Below are 13,651 nucleotides of genomic sequence, written 5' to 3'. Positions count from 1 at the left end.
GACACACAGTTTATGCATGTATACAGGAAGTCAGAGCACATTCAGTGAATTCTGAGTGATTATACATCCATACCACTGTAAGAATTAAGAAAAAGGACAACATCACATATTCTGAACATGAAAAACCCTTCATGAATCCTGAGAAGCAAAGTCAAGCATCTATTATTGAAAATGAGTCATACATATGCCAAATACAAGCTTTTCCATAAAGATTTCCAACCCTTTGTACCTCAACTCTTCTGCTATATATAGAGCTCTTTACATGCTTGGATTCCTTCCTCCATCATGAGGGGAATTCGAATTTACCATCAGTGACACCTATTCTAACCATAAAACAAGACTTTAAATGCATTTGACAACTAACTAGTAGTCCTAGAGACCTAATACAACTAGGAGTGTAACTCCTTATTATGATTACAACAAACTTATCTAAACATTTAAAACATTCTTTGACACCTAACACTCCATGAAGTCGAATTTGATGAAGCCTCCCACGTGGTCACCCAACTGCTGATGACAAACCCTAGACAAACCCTAGAAATTAGGGAACATGTTTCCCTATTTTTAGGATTAGATACTTGAAAACTGGCACGTGGGACAGAGCCTTTATCTCTTCATCCATGAAACATTTTACGAAAATGAAGGAGGTTTTTGTAGCCCATGTTGTCCATAACAAAAACCTCTCCTTGTTTTTTAAAAAATTTCTCCAGCTGTCCAGAATCGATCCTTGAAGAAGACGTGTAAAACAGGAAATTTTGATTTTTTGAAAAACTGCACCTACAACAGTTTTGTAGCGCAACTTTGGTCACCCGTTTCTCCCAGCTCATAATGAATTTGAGGAAACCGAAGGAGGATTTTTTGAATCAATCCATGCTAAACAAAAACCTCTCTTGGTTTTTTGAAACACCTTCCCTACCGCCCAGAATGTGTCTTTGAAAAACAGGTGTGAAACAGGAGATGAAAAACTGCAACCTACAGCAGTTTCGTAGCACAAGTTTGATCATTCATTTCTCTCAAATCAGAATGGATTTGAAGAAACTGAAAGAGGTTTTTGTAATTCAACATGTTAGGAAGAAAATATTCTTTCAGTTTGCAAAATTGAGTTCTCAGATGCTCTGGAAAGCTTCTGGAAGTTAACTAGTAAAACAGTTTTTTCTGCTGAAACAGGCTGCTACAGGGGTTTCGTAGCGCTATGAAAACACTGATTTCGTAGCGCAAAATAGGATTTTTACACTGTCTGCGCTACGAAAACGTGGATTCGTAGCTAGTTTCAAAATTTCTCCGAAATTATGTGAGATATGTCTTCTAAACACATGGTGAGGCTTCTAGGACATGGAATGAGGCTATCAAACTTTATTTGAAGATGGACATGAGACTCTAACCCTATGACTTAGACTCTAAAACATAAAAATGACTTGACCATGACTTGACCATGATTGATACAAGAATTGAGAAACCATGTAAGTTGTCCAAACTTTTTTAAGGAAGTTTTACAGTGATAACAGTGGCTCCACTAGGGATAGTGTGCCCTTGTGGTACATTAAGAACCTGTAGCTCCAGTGCCGCTATCCATCCTCTAGAAGAAAACTTTGAACTTCTGCCCAATTTGCTCCTCAAGCCTTTAATTATTTCTGAATGAAGAATTCCAACTGCACCTACTGAAACAGATGCTCAATCAACCTACCCTGAGCTTATTTGCACATTCCTACCTACCCTATCAGCTGCAATATCCACTTGTAGCTCAAGGAACATGAAACTTCCAATGAAGCCAGTCATCGATCTGATCTAACACTTGAATCTCCTTACTGTGCTTGAAGCATAAATAAACCAGATACTGAAATAACCAAGGAAGCATGAGGTGTAACTGTTCTTCAAAATGAACATATAATTGGAAGCCTGAACAGTAAATCTTTTCCATGTAGTCAGCTATAGGGTCAAAAAACACATGGTTAGTTTGATGATTCTCATAACATTCTATATCTTCAAACAACTGATCCTCAGCCACACCAAATTTATTTGATATGCTATCCAACTGCCTTTCTAAATGATGCCCACAAACAATGTAATTTTCTTCATTATAAAGATCATTCTTTGATGCAAGCTGCTGCAAGGAATCACAAAAATGAACAACCTTTTCCTCCGCCTGAGGGTCATAGAAAATTTCCTCCAGTATTTCTTCTTGCTGTGTGTAATCATTTTCATCTTCATTATGATTCGAAAACTGAGAAGTCTGCTGCATCTCTACATCAATCTCAGAGGATGTAATATGATTTTCATAAGTAAACCCTTGCTGATCTTCATGCTGCATTTCATGAGATGTTATACTTTCTTCTTGGTGCTGAAATGCATTGTTATGAAGAGCCTCTAAAATTTCTTCATCCATAAATTCATCATCATCATAACAATCCTCCAAGTACTGAATAAGACTTAAAGAATGTCTACAGCAATCTTTGAGCAACAATAAGGAAGGATGACATTCTTTATACATGTCATAGAACACATCATGGAAATCAGCAAGAGAATATAATGAACCATTTTCCAAACTTTTATACCAAGACCATGCTTTTCCTTCTAAAGTGGTCATAAACATCTTCATGAGACAATCTTCAGGGAAATGAACCTTAAGACTGCGTACATGCATATGAAACCTAACCAAATGAAGAGCAGCATCATCTTTCTTTTCATCTTTGAATATTGGAAGATCCTCTAACCAATCAACCTTTGGCATAGGATTTGGAAAACTAGGGATATGAGACCGATTCATAGGAGCATACTCGGCATTCATTCTTGCAGTGGAACTCATCTTGAAACTTCATCAAGCTACTGTTCTTCTAGCAGTGGAGTCACCTTCAAATTTCTTATTCGATGTGTGGAGTCGCCAAGGTAGTTTTGCAGCCTCAAAAAGATGTTTGAGCTCCTGCTACCTTCAGAAGTTCAACCATTGATTTCGGGAATGAATAATCTTCAGACTCCCGGCAGACGCACCAAAATGTTATCTCAAAATCAGGCCCTGGAAGGCTGCAGACCAGGAAGACTTCAAGTAACTATTTCAAACCAACTTTTGGCTGAGGCTTAGCCTCCTCAACCTGAGAGGGCTCTCTCAAAGGTTAATGATTTTGATAAAGATTAGATGGCTAACTCTATGAAACAAGTATGAAAAATATGAATGGTGGAAACACATTAAACAAAACTATCCATTGGGCTTATGGAGTCAACAACACCTCAATATAACAATGAACTCAACCTTACATGGAAGTCAGGGCATTCAGCGTTTAAATATTCAGAACATAAACTCATATGGGACACACAGTTTATGCATGTATACAGGAAGTCAGAGCACATTCAGTGAATTCTGAGTGATTATACATCCATACCACTGTAAGAATTAAGAAAAAGGACAACATCACATATTCTGAACATGAAAAACCCTTCATGAATCCTGAGAAGCAAAGTCAAGCATCTATTATTGAAAATGAGTCATACATATGCCAAATACAAGCTTTTCCATAAAGATTTCCAACCCTTTGTACCTCAACTCTTCTGCTATATATAGAGCTCTTTACATGCTTGGATTCCTTCCTCCATCATGAGGGGAATTCGAATTTACCATCAGTGACACCTATTCTAACCATAAAACAATACTTTAAATGCATTTGACAACTAACTAGTAGTCCTAGAGACCTAATACAACTAGGAGTGTAACTCCTTATTATGATTACAACAAACTTATCTAAACATTTAAAACATTCTTTGACACCTAACACTCCATGAAGTCGAAATTGATGAAGCCTCCCACGTGGTCACCCAACTGCTAATGACAAACCCTAGACAAACCCTAGAAATTAGGGAACATGTTTCCCTATTTTTAGGATTAGATACTTGAAAACTGGCACGTGGGACAGAGCCTTTATCTCTTCATCCATGACACATTTTACGAAACTGAAGGAGGTTTTTGTAGCCCATGTTGTCCATAACAAAAACCTCTCCTGTTTTTTAAAAAAATTTCTCCAGCTGTCCAGAATCGATCCTTGAAGAAGACGTGTAAAACAGGAAATTTTGATTTTTTGAAAAACTGCACCTACAACAGTTTTGTAGCGCAACTTTGGTCACCCGTTTCTCCCAGCTCATAATGAATTTGAGGAAACTGAAGGAGGCTTTTTTGAATCAATCCATGCTGAACAAAAACCTCTCTTGGTTTTTTGAAACACCTTCCCTACCGCCCAGAATGTGTCTTTGAAAAACAGGTGTTAAACAGGAGATGAAAAACTGCAACCTACAACAGTTTCGTAGCACAAGTTTGATCATTCATTTCTCTCAAATCAGAATGGATTTGAAGAAACTGAAAGAGGTTTTTGTAATTCAACATGTTAGGAAGAAAATATTCTTTTAGTTTGCAAAATTGAGTTCTCAGCTGCTCTGGAAAGCTTCTGGAAGTTAACTAGTAAAACAATTTTTTCTGCTGAAACAAGCTGCTACAGGGGTTTCGTAGCGCTATGAAAACACTGATTTCGTAGCGCAAAACAGGATTTTTACACTGTCTGCGCTACGAAAACGTGGATTCGTAGCTAGTTTCAAAATTTCTCCGAAATTATGTGAGATATGTCTTCTAAACACATGGTGAGGCTTCTAGGACATGGAATGAGGCTATCAAACTTTATTTGAAGATGGACATGAGACTCTAACCCTATGACTTAGACTCTAAAACATAAAAATGACTTGACCATGACTGATACAAGAATTGAGAAACCATGTAAGTTGTCGAAACTTTTTTAAGGAAGTTTTACAGTGATAACAGGCCTACTGCACACTGTCTGCCTTTAGTTTGTGTTTCTTGCCCAGGAAACGCTTCTGTGAGGAAATCTTCCCATGACTGCTTCCATTTCTTTAGCTCAGCAATCAATAAAATATTGATCAAATTGTGGTGATATAATGCCATTTCGGGCTTTTTGCTATGAGACTGAATTCCCTTTGCCATTTTGCACAAGCTCAATCTTAAGAATTGAGGAATATTGAGATTCCTATCCTCTGCAAAAAGAACCAGGAGCTTGATATGATAGAGAAATACCACAACAAACCTCCCCTCACAGGTCATGAAGCATTGTAGTATGGTTAGGAGTGGGTACCATTGCTCTTCAATACAGCTACAAAGCACTCCCTTTGTCTAACTAATGGACCTATAGGCTGGTTTCAAGAACATGGTGCAATTTGGTACCTCTAATTGGCCACCTTTGAAAAATTTCTCACTGTTAGTTGGTAGTCCAATTGCCCTACTCACTGACTCATCGGTGACCCTGAAGCTGAGGTTGAAAACTTGGGCGTTTTCATCATCAAAGCTCCGACCAAATGCGAGCGCAACCTGATCATTATACCCTTGGAATTTCTGGAGAAAAGGCATCCAACCTTTCTCTTCCAAGCTTGCCTTACACCCTTCATACTCTGGGCTGTGGGAGAACTGAATGAAGGTAGGTTCATGTCTATCTGCTCCCATGGCACCTATGGTTCAACTGTAATTGATTGCGCTACCAGACTCTGATTAATTCTCTGCCTCTGTCTTCAAATGTCCTCTGTTTAACTACCACTGGAAGGTCGTTGTGATGATTGTTCTGATACAGGGCATCGGCTCCATGATGGCAGTCAGATACCAGGGATTGGTTCCATGATGGTAATCATCTTGCCTCCTCTGTTTGGAAGCATGGACACTTGAGTGCGGGATGAAATCTGTGGGAAGAGTGTGTGAGCTCCTCTGTGATGAGGCAATGTGTTACCACCATGACGACAGGAGGTGTCAAGAAATGACAGTTAAATAGGGAGTAGTCATCATGACACAGTAAGGATGAATCGTAGGTGATGATTGTGAAATGCTGGAGGGTCATTTGTTTATAAAATCGAGGCTTAGATAGGGGAGGCGTAAGATATGTGATCATGGTGATCATTTGATAGATCTCGAGGCATGCTTCAAACGATTAACACTTAACTACTTATTAGTAAAATTCAAGCAAAAACAAGTGCATACCTCAACCACTTAAGCGATTTGCATCGAGTGCGAGCTCCATGTGCTTAAACAATGCCTCCTGTGATTGCGTGTGTGGTGCACGGATTCTGGAAGATTGACATGATATGCCTTGGTGGATAGAATACTGATTATATGAACCTATTCTTTAATTCTGAGTGAATTGATAGTTCCAAGCATCCTTCGGTTGCATATAAGACAGACCCTGATTTACACAGACAAAATGCTGTAGGGTAGTCCCGTGTGTATGTTTTGGCAGTAGCTGAGGGATTGTAGGACCTTCTTTTAAGCAAACTCTCGGGCCCTCCTGTGCAATATGAGCCACATTCTTGGACAGAGTAAAGCACAGAGGCCTTTATGAAACCAAGGTATTCTGGTCAGCCATAAACACAGTTATTTGAATAGAATTAGGTAGAACAAGATTCTGAGATTCACATAAAAACAACTGAAATGAACAGAGTGTAGGGTATAGTTCAACTGCCACCCTCCCAGAATCTCCAGCTCCATATCATCGACCAGGTTGCTTATTATTTCTGTAAAGGATACTACTTTACCAATCCATGGATTTTAACCAGGCCTAGAATGGTGACTGCCTGGGGCATTTCTTTTTTGGGAGCTGGAAATGGCTAGAAAGAGAGCTCCACAGGGGGTTCTTTTACGTAGTTATTTCTTTGGACCCAGAAAAGAATAATTCACAGTCCAAAGGATGCCTATAGTACTACTACCTTATTATTTTAACAAACCTAAAGTAGTTAGTGCTTGAGGCATTCTTATTTAGAGAGTTTGAATTGCCCAAAGTAGATTCCATAGATTTCCTTTCCGTAATCATTTCCTTGAGCCTGGAAAAGAACAATTTTGTACTCAAGGAATCCCTAGACTACTGTTGGTCCATTTCATTTATGAGCCTAGATCAGCCATTGCTTGGGAGCTTCATATTTAGAGAGTTTGAAGGCTTCCAAAGGAGACTCCACGAGTTCCTTTTCCATATGTAATCCACCAGGCCTGGTTAAAGGGATAAACTTTCTCCTGGTGAATTCCTCCTTTATTCTACATGGGATGTGGGGAGGACCACCTGTGGATAACAAAAATGACAACCCACTGTTATATATATATAGATAGATATATATATATATATAATAGATAAAAATTAATTAACTGAACCAGCAAGGGGCTAGTCCTTTGCATGAATCAGCTCCAATCCTGGGTCCTTTTGAATTTCCTGCAAAAACTGATCACATGAGAGTGGCTTATGATAAACTTTAAGCCGATGACCATTTACCACAAAAGAAGTCCTGTCATTATCAATAGTACAGATGTGAACTGAGCCATTATCAAAAACTTCAATTACCTCATATGGTCCCAACCATCTGGTAGAAAATTTACCTTTGAAGTGCTTAAACTTACTATCGTATAATAAGGCCCAGTCACCTGGACGGAAGACTTTCTTCTTAATGAATTTATCATGCCATCGGGCTCTTTGGTTTTGTACTAATGCAGTTCAGTGGTAGGCATCTTGTCGAATTTCATCTAGCTCGTTCAATTGCATCAATCTTTGCTCTTGAGCCTCGTTTAAATTCATGCCTAATTGAGTAGCTGTTCTAAATGTTTTTACCTGAAATTCAATGGGAAAAAGTACTTGTTTACCATAGACTAGCTCATAGGGAGTATGCCCAGTCACATTCCTCCAAGTGATTCGGTAAGCCCAAAGTGCCTCTGGTAACTTTTCCGCCCAATCTCTGTGATGCAATTGGATTGTCTTTGTGAGGATGGATTCCAACACCTTGTTTGTGGACTCCACTTGCCCATTAGATTGGGGGTGGTAGGGAGTCGATTTGTGGTGCTTCACTTGGTATTGTTCTGTAAGTTCCTTGACCAACTTTGATGTAAATTGGGTTTCTTGGTCAGTGACCGTGGGACCCCAGATCTTATAAAGATGTCCTCGAACAAAAATTCTGCTATTTCCTTTTCCATGGTAGAGTACAGTGCCTTAGCCTCCACCCACTTGGTGACGTAATCAGTACATACCAAAATATATTTTTTCTTATTTTACATTGGGGAGATCGGCCCTACGAAGTCCAATGCCCACTTCTCAAAGGGTTTAATAGCAATTTGCGGGTGAAGGGGCATTTCATCGGAGGCCACTGGCCTCCCCATTCTTTGGCAAGCATCACAACTTAAAACAAACTTCTTGGCGTCCTTGAAGAGCGTAGGCCAATAGTATCCAGTGCGGAGAACTTTATATGTCGTCCTTTTATCAACAAAATGGCCGCCACAAGGCTCATTATGACTGGTGCTTAGTATGTCATGCATTTCATCTTCCCGCACACATCGCCTTATAATCAAGTCTGGCCCTGTATAGAATAGATCTCCCTCAATCCATGAGTAACTCGCACTGCGTTGCACTATGTTATGCCTTTCCCGAGTTGACATGTTTTGAGGTAGTTTTCCTGATACCAAATAATTGGCAACATCAGTGAACCAAGGAGTAATGGTAGAAATGGCAAATATATGTTCATCTGGGAATTCATCAGGCACTGGCATTGGCATGCTTCCTTGTGTAAGATTTAAACGAGATAAAAAGTCAGCTACCAAATTATCCCTTCCAGGCCTATCAATTATAGTTATGTTAAATTCTTGTAAAAGCAACAACCATCTAGTTATCCTACCATTAGTAATTGGTTTATTCATTAAAAATCTAACAACAGAATGATCTGTATGGACAAATGTCTCATAACTAGTAATATAATGTCTAAACTTTCCTATAGCATGTACACTGCTAATAGTTCTTTTTCAGTGACCGTATAATTTAATTCAACGGGAGAGAGATTTTTGCTAACAAAGTAAATGGCATAGGGAAAGTTATCCTCCCTTTGTCCCAAAACTGCTCCTAGTGCAGTATCCGAAGCATCTGTACAAATGTGAAAGGGTAAGGACCAATTTGGTCCTCTTAGCACCGGAGCTGTAGACAATTTTTCCTTCAGTACCTAAAAAGCCTATTGACAGTCAACATTCCATACAAAGTCAGCATCTTTAGTTAAAAATTTAAATAGTGGTGCTGCTATTCTAGTGAAATTTTCAATGAATTGTCAATAATATCCTGCGTGCCCTAGAAAGCTTCTTACCTCCTTTTGCGAGCTCAGGATAGGGACACGTGAAATTACCTCGATTTTCGCCAGATCAAATTGAATTCCATCAAATGATACATGATGGCCTAGAACAATTCCCTTAGTTTGCATCATCCTACATTTATCACTACTAAGGGCCAGATCGGCTTCTTGAGAGCAGATCAATAGCTTTTCTAGATTTTCTAAGGCTTGTGAGAAATCATCCCCATAGACTGTGAAGTCATCCATATAGACTTCCACACAGTGTTGGATTAGGTCAGAAAAGATAGCAAGCACGACTCTTTGGAAGGTGGCAGGGGCGTTACAAAGATCGAAGGGAAGGACTTTATACGCATAAGTACCCCATGGGCATATAATGGTAGTCTTTTCCTGGTCTTCTTCAACTATTTGTATTTGATTGTATCCGCTATAACCATCTAGAAAAGAAAAATATTTCTTACCTGAAAGTGTGTCGAGAACTTGATCTATAAAAGGCAATGGAAAATAATCGCGCAGTGTGGCCTTGTTTAATTCTCTATAGTCGACACAGATTCGTCATTTGCCATTCTTCTTTAGGACTACTACTAGAGGTGACAGCCACTTGCTATCATAAATGGGGTAAATGAAATCTGTGGCCAAAATTTTCTGAAGCTCATCTTTAACAATATCCTTTAATGTTGGGTTCATCTGCCTCTGCGGTTGCTGAACAGGTCTCATTTCTTCGTTTGTATAAATATGATGGATGCAAGTGTTTGGATGTATACCTCTCATATCCAAGTAATCCCATGTGAATGCTTTGGTTTGTTCTCGAACCATACTCATCAACTATTGCTTTTGTTCTGCAGTCAATCCTGTGCCAATATGTAGAATTTTCCCTTCAAATATTTCCACAGGTTCTGTGGTGAGCTCCTGGCTTCCTTCCATGGCTGCAAATGAGGCGAAGATGGCTGGATGGCAGGTTTCTTGAAACTCATCACTAAACACATGCTGATAACCATTAAACAAGATGGGATAATTGATGCAAGAACTATCAGCTAGAAAATGTTGCAAAACATGCTCATCAGAGTGTTCCTAGAAACCTCTAGATTGTTCTAATGTTAATAATGGAAACATGCAGTCTTCATTTCCATAAGGATTTTTGAGCCATACTAGTACTTTAGCAGTTGTTTGAGTAGGTGGAAAGATGGACAACGTTTGATTGTGAGATCCATTCGAAATGGTCATTTCCCCATTTCTGCATCCAATGATGGCATCCGCAGTTGCCAGCCATGGCCTTCCCAGGACCACAGGGTGTCCAGGTCTAGAGGTTTTTGGAGAAATGACTACAAAGTCTATAGGATATTGCCAGGAGGAAATAGTGACTACTATATCTTCCAAGGATCCTATTGGTTTAACAAGGGATTTATCTACCATCTCTAAAAGGATAGGCATGGTTTTCAATCCGGGCAGCTGTAGTGATGTCATTGTTTCATAAGTCATTGCATTTATTGTAGCCCCTAAATCTACAAGAGTGTTTGGCAGAAGCACTCCATTTATTTTGATAGTGACGATGGGATTTCCAGGGTCACTGTATTTGGTAGGCATCTTTGAAATCATTGTGGACATTTAACTCATAATTTTAACATTCTCATTTTTATGCCCTTTTCTCCCTAGTCTCTTGATGCAGAGATCCTTTACAATTTTAGTGTATATAGGGATGTCTCGGATTGCTTGTAAAAGTGGTATTTTAATATAGACATTCCTAAGCTCATTTTCCAGGTCATATTCAAGCGAGACCTCTTCTTTCCTTACTATTAGTCTCTCCGAGTATGGTGGTTCAGTCAACTCTTTTTCTGTTGTTTGCTAGTTTTCATTTTGTGAATGTTTTTTGGATGACAGGGAGGGCACCTCTTCTTGAATAACCATAGTCGATTTCCCTTTATTCACTATTTTTCCTGACCGCAACTGGATTTCGTTCATAGGAATGGCCATGATCATGTATGTAGGGAAGGGCTGGATATCTATGTTTTGGACAGGTTGAGGTGTCCTATTTTGATTTGGGTTAGGTACGGGTTGTGTAGGCAGCAGTGTAGGTTGTGGTGGGTTTATATTAGTTGGTGCCTACAGGGGTGATGTGTTAGTAGGCGTAGGTAGCAATTGATGCATAGGAGGTGTCGTATTAGTAGGCACTGGTAATAACTGATGCAGAGGAGGTGGAAACTGCATAGGTTGTTGATACATTTTGGGACTATATGCCTGCTGATAGGTTTGCATTGTCAGATTGTATGAAGTACTTGGCATATTTTGATATGGCATGTGTAATTGGGATTGGGGTTGATAGTTGGTGGTATATGGGCTCGTTCTCAAATTCTAGTTCCTGGAGTACTTTGAGCACCGCAAGGGGGGTAGGATGCAGGAAAGGTCCAAGGCTGGGTTTGGCTATACCCTTGAAAATTTGGGTCTAGGAGTGAACTCTGACTCTGACCTCTCCAAGTGGGTCTCTTGGCTATTTGAGCTTGGTCAAGGGTTTTGGTATTGCCTTTGTAAATGGCCTGTAGACCAGGAAGTGATGGGCACTTCTCGGTTTGGTGCTCTAGAGTGCAGATTCCATAGACTTCTATAGAATTTAGAGGACATTCCCTCTCTGCATGTTTCTGTCTACACTTGGGACAAAAGACTGCCATAGCTACCTTTTCGGCCTCATGCTTTTGGTTGATTTTCATGGTGTCAAGCTGGTTGTTGATTGTATTCAAGATGTCATTTTTGAAATTTTCTAATAGGTTTCCTAGTTCAACCCTAGTGACAGTATTAGCCACAACTTTCTTCTGCACATAGTCTCGAGAATTGTCTCTAAGCTCACGAAGCTTTTTACCTACTTTAGCTTGGTTCCTATAGTAGGTGCGACAAAGGTCAATGACTTCAGCAAAGGATTTCTTGTAAATGTCCCCACCACTAAGAAAGTTTAATGTCTCTATACAGTCATCTCTTAGCCCTTTTAAGAACATTGTTCTGATGATTTTTAAATCTAGGGTATTTCCACGGGATTTATGAAAGTTGTATAGGAACCTCTCAAGATACTCCTCTAGGTTTTCATCTTCAGTTTGCTACATCCTAAGGATATCACTGATGTCCCTACTCTTACAGAAGTCTTGATATTTTTTTAGAAAGGTTGACCTCATGTCATCCCATGTGTATATGGTATGCTGCCCTAGACTCATGAACCACCTAAGGGCTGCGTCTTTTAATGTGGCGGGAAACAATTTGAGTTTGTGTGCATCATCATAATAGTTATAGCTATGACATAAGATATCAAACTCGAAAAGGAAAGCATCGAGATCTTCAGATGATTTACCGTAGAATAGTGGTAGAGATGCCATCAGAATGTTCTTCATATTAATGTCGCGAGTTACATCCAGGATAGGGAACCTGAAAGTAACTTCTTCCTCTTCTTCTTCCTAGTTTCCCCCAAGTAGGTTAACATTCCTTCTAGGGCCTTCTCCTTCCTCTTGGTGCTCGTCATTGTGTCTGTCTTCACCCCTTGCATGCTCCATATTTGCGATAGGTACCCGCTGGGGTTTGTTGATTACGGTGTGGATTTGGGGTGTTGGAACATGGTAGATATTGGTTGACTGCTCGTCCACGAGGTCTGGTTGTTCCACTGGTTCTTCTATAGGGTTGTCAAAGATGATTTCCTGAATAATCCTTCATTCTCAATCAAATAATTATTGATCCAGAACCACATTAGCATCAACACTTCCTCCTTCTTGTCTTAGACCTACATATCGATTAGCAGCAGTTAAAATAGGTATATTGATTGATCCAAAAGTTGTAGGAAATTTAGAATTTGAAATAAATCTACCTTTGTTGTCCCTAGGTCTACCTGTACTCTTATGCATAAAGATGAAGGAAATAGAAATTCAAGAACAAACAGTGATTGGTCAGACTTTGGAGCAACCCCACAAAAGTGGATGCGTGGCTCTTCACTCATGTCTTACCGTACTCTCTCCGCCCTCTGACAATTCTACAGGTTCTTGAAACTCAAATGACAGTGATTACCTGAATAAGAAATGGAAATTTCCCTGGCAACAACGCCAAAATTTTGAGAGTTTAAATTGTCAAATTAAATCCCTTAAGATTAATTGTCAACCCGAGGTTCGTAAGCACAAATTTCCTTGCGCTTCCTCTGTTCAGGCTATGTCAGAGTTTAATCGTTTCCTTATTAATGATTTATGAAAGAAATACTCACAAATCTTATCGTCTAATGAGCAAACCCAACAATCAAATTTTACCTAAAATCTTCACAAATCCCAATATTCAAATCTGCACTTACTGAGTATTCCTAGTAAAAATGAACTTCTATTCACACCAAACCCTAATCAAACTTTGCATGCTGGTACTAGGATCTATATGAAAAATCACTCAATCACTTTCAACAAGCATTCTATAATGACAATTCTTTGAAAGAAATCAAACAACCCTATGGTAATCACCACTCAGCTTATTAAACTATTGATGCCATAATCATTTGTTACCAGAGCAAATAATGATAAATAATCTA

This window comes from Pinus tabuliformis, chromosome 2_2, assembly GCF_031772625.1.
Source record: "Pinus tabuliformis cultivar Carrire ecotype Pingquan chromosome 2_2, CPIR1, whole genome shotgun sequence".
NCBI lineage: Eukaryota > Viridiplantae > Streptophyta > Pinopsida > Pinales > Pinaceae > Pinus > Pinus tabuliformis.
The sequence above is the reverse complement of the archived record's forward strand: the minus strand, read 5'-3'. Positions refer to the sequence as shown.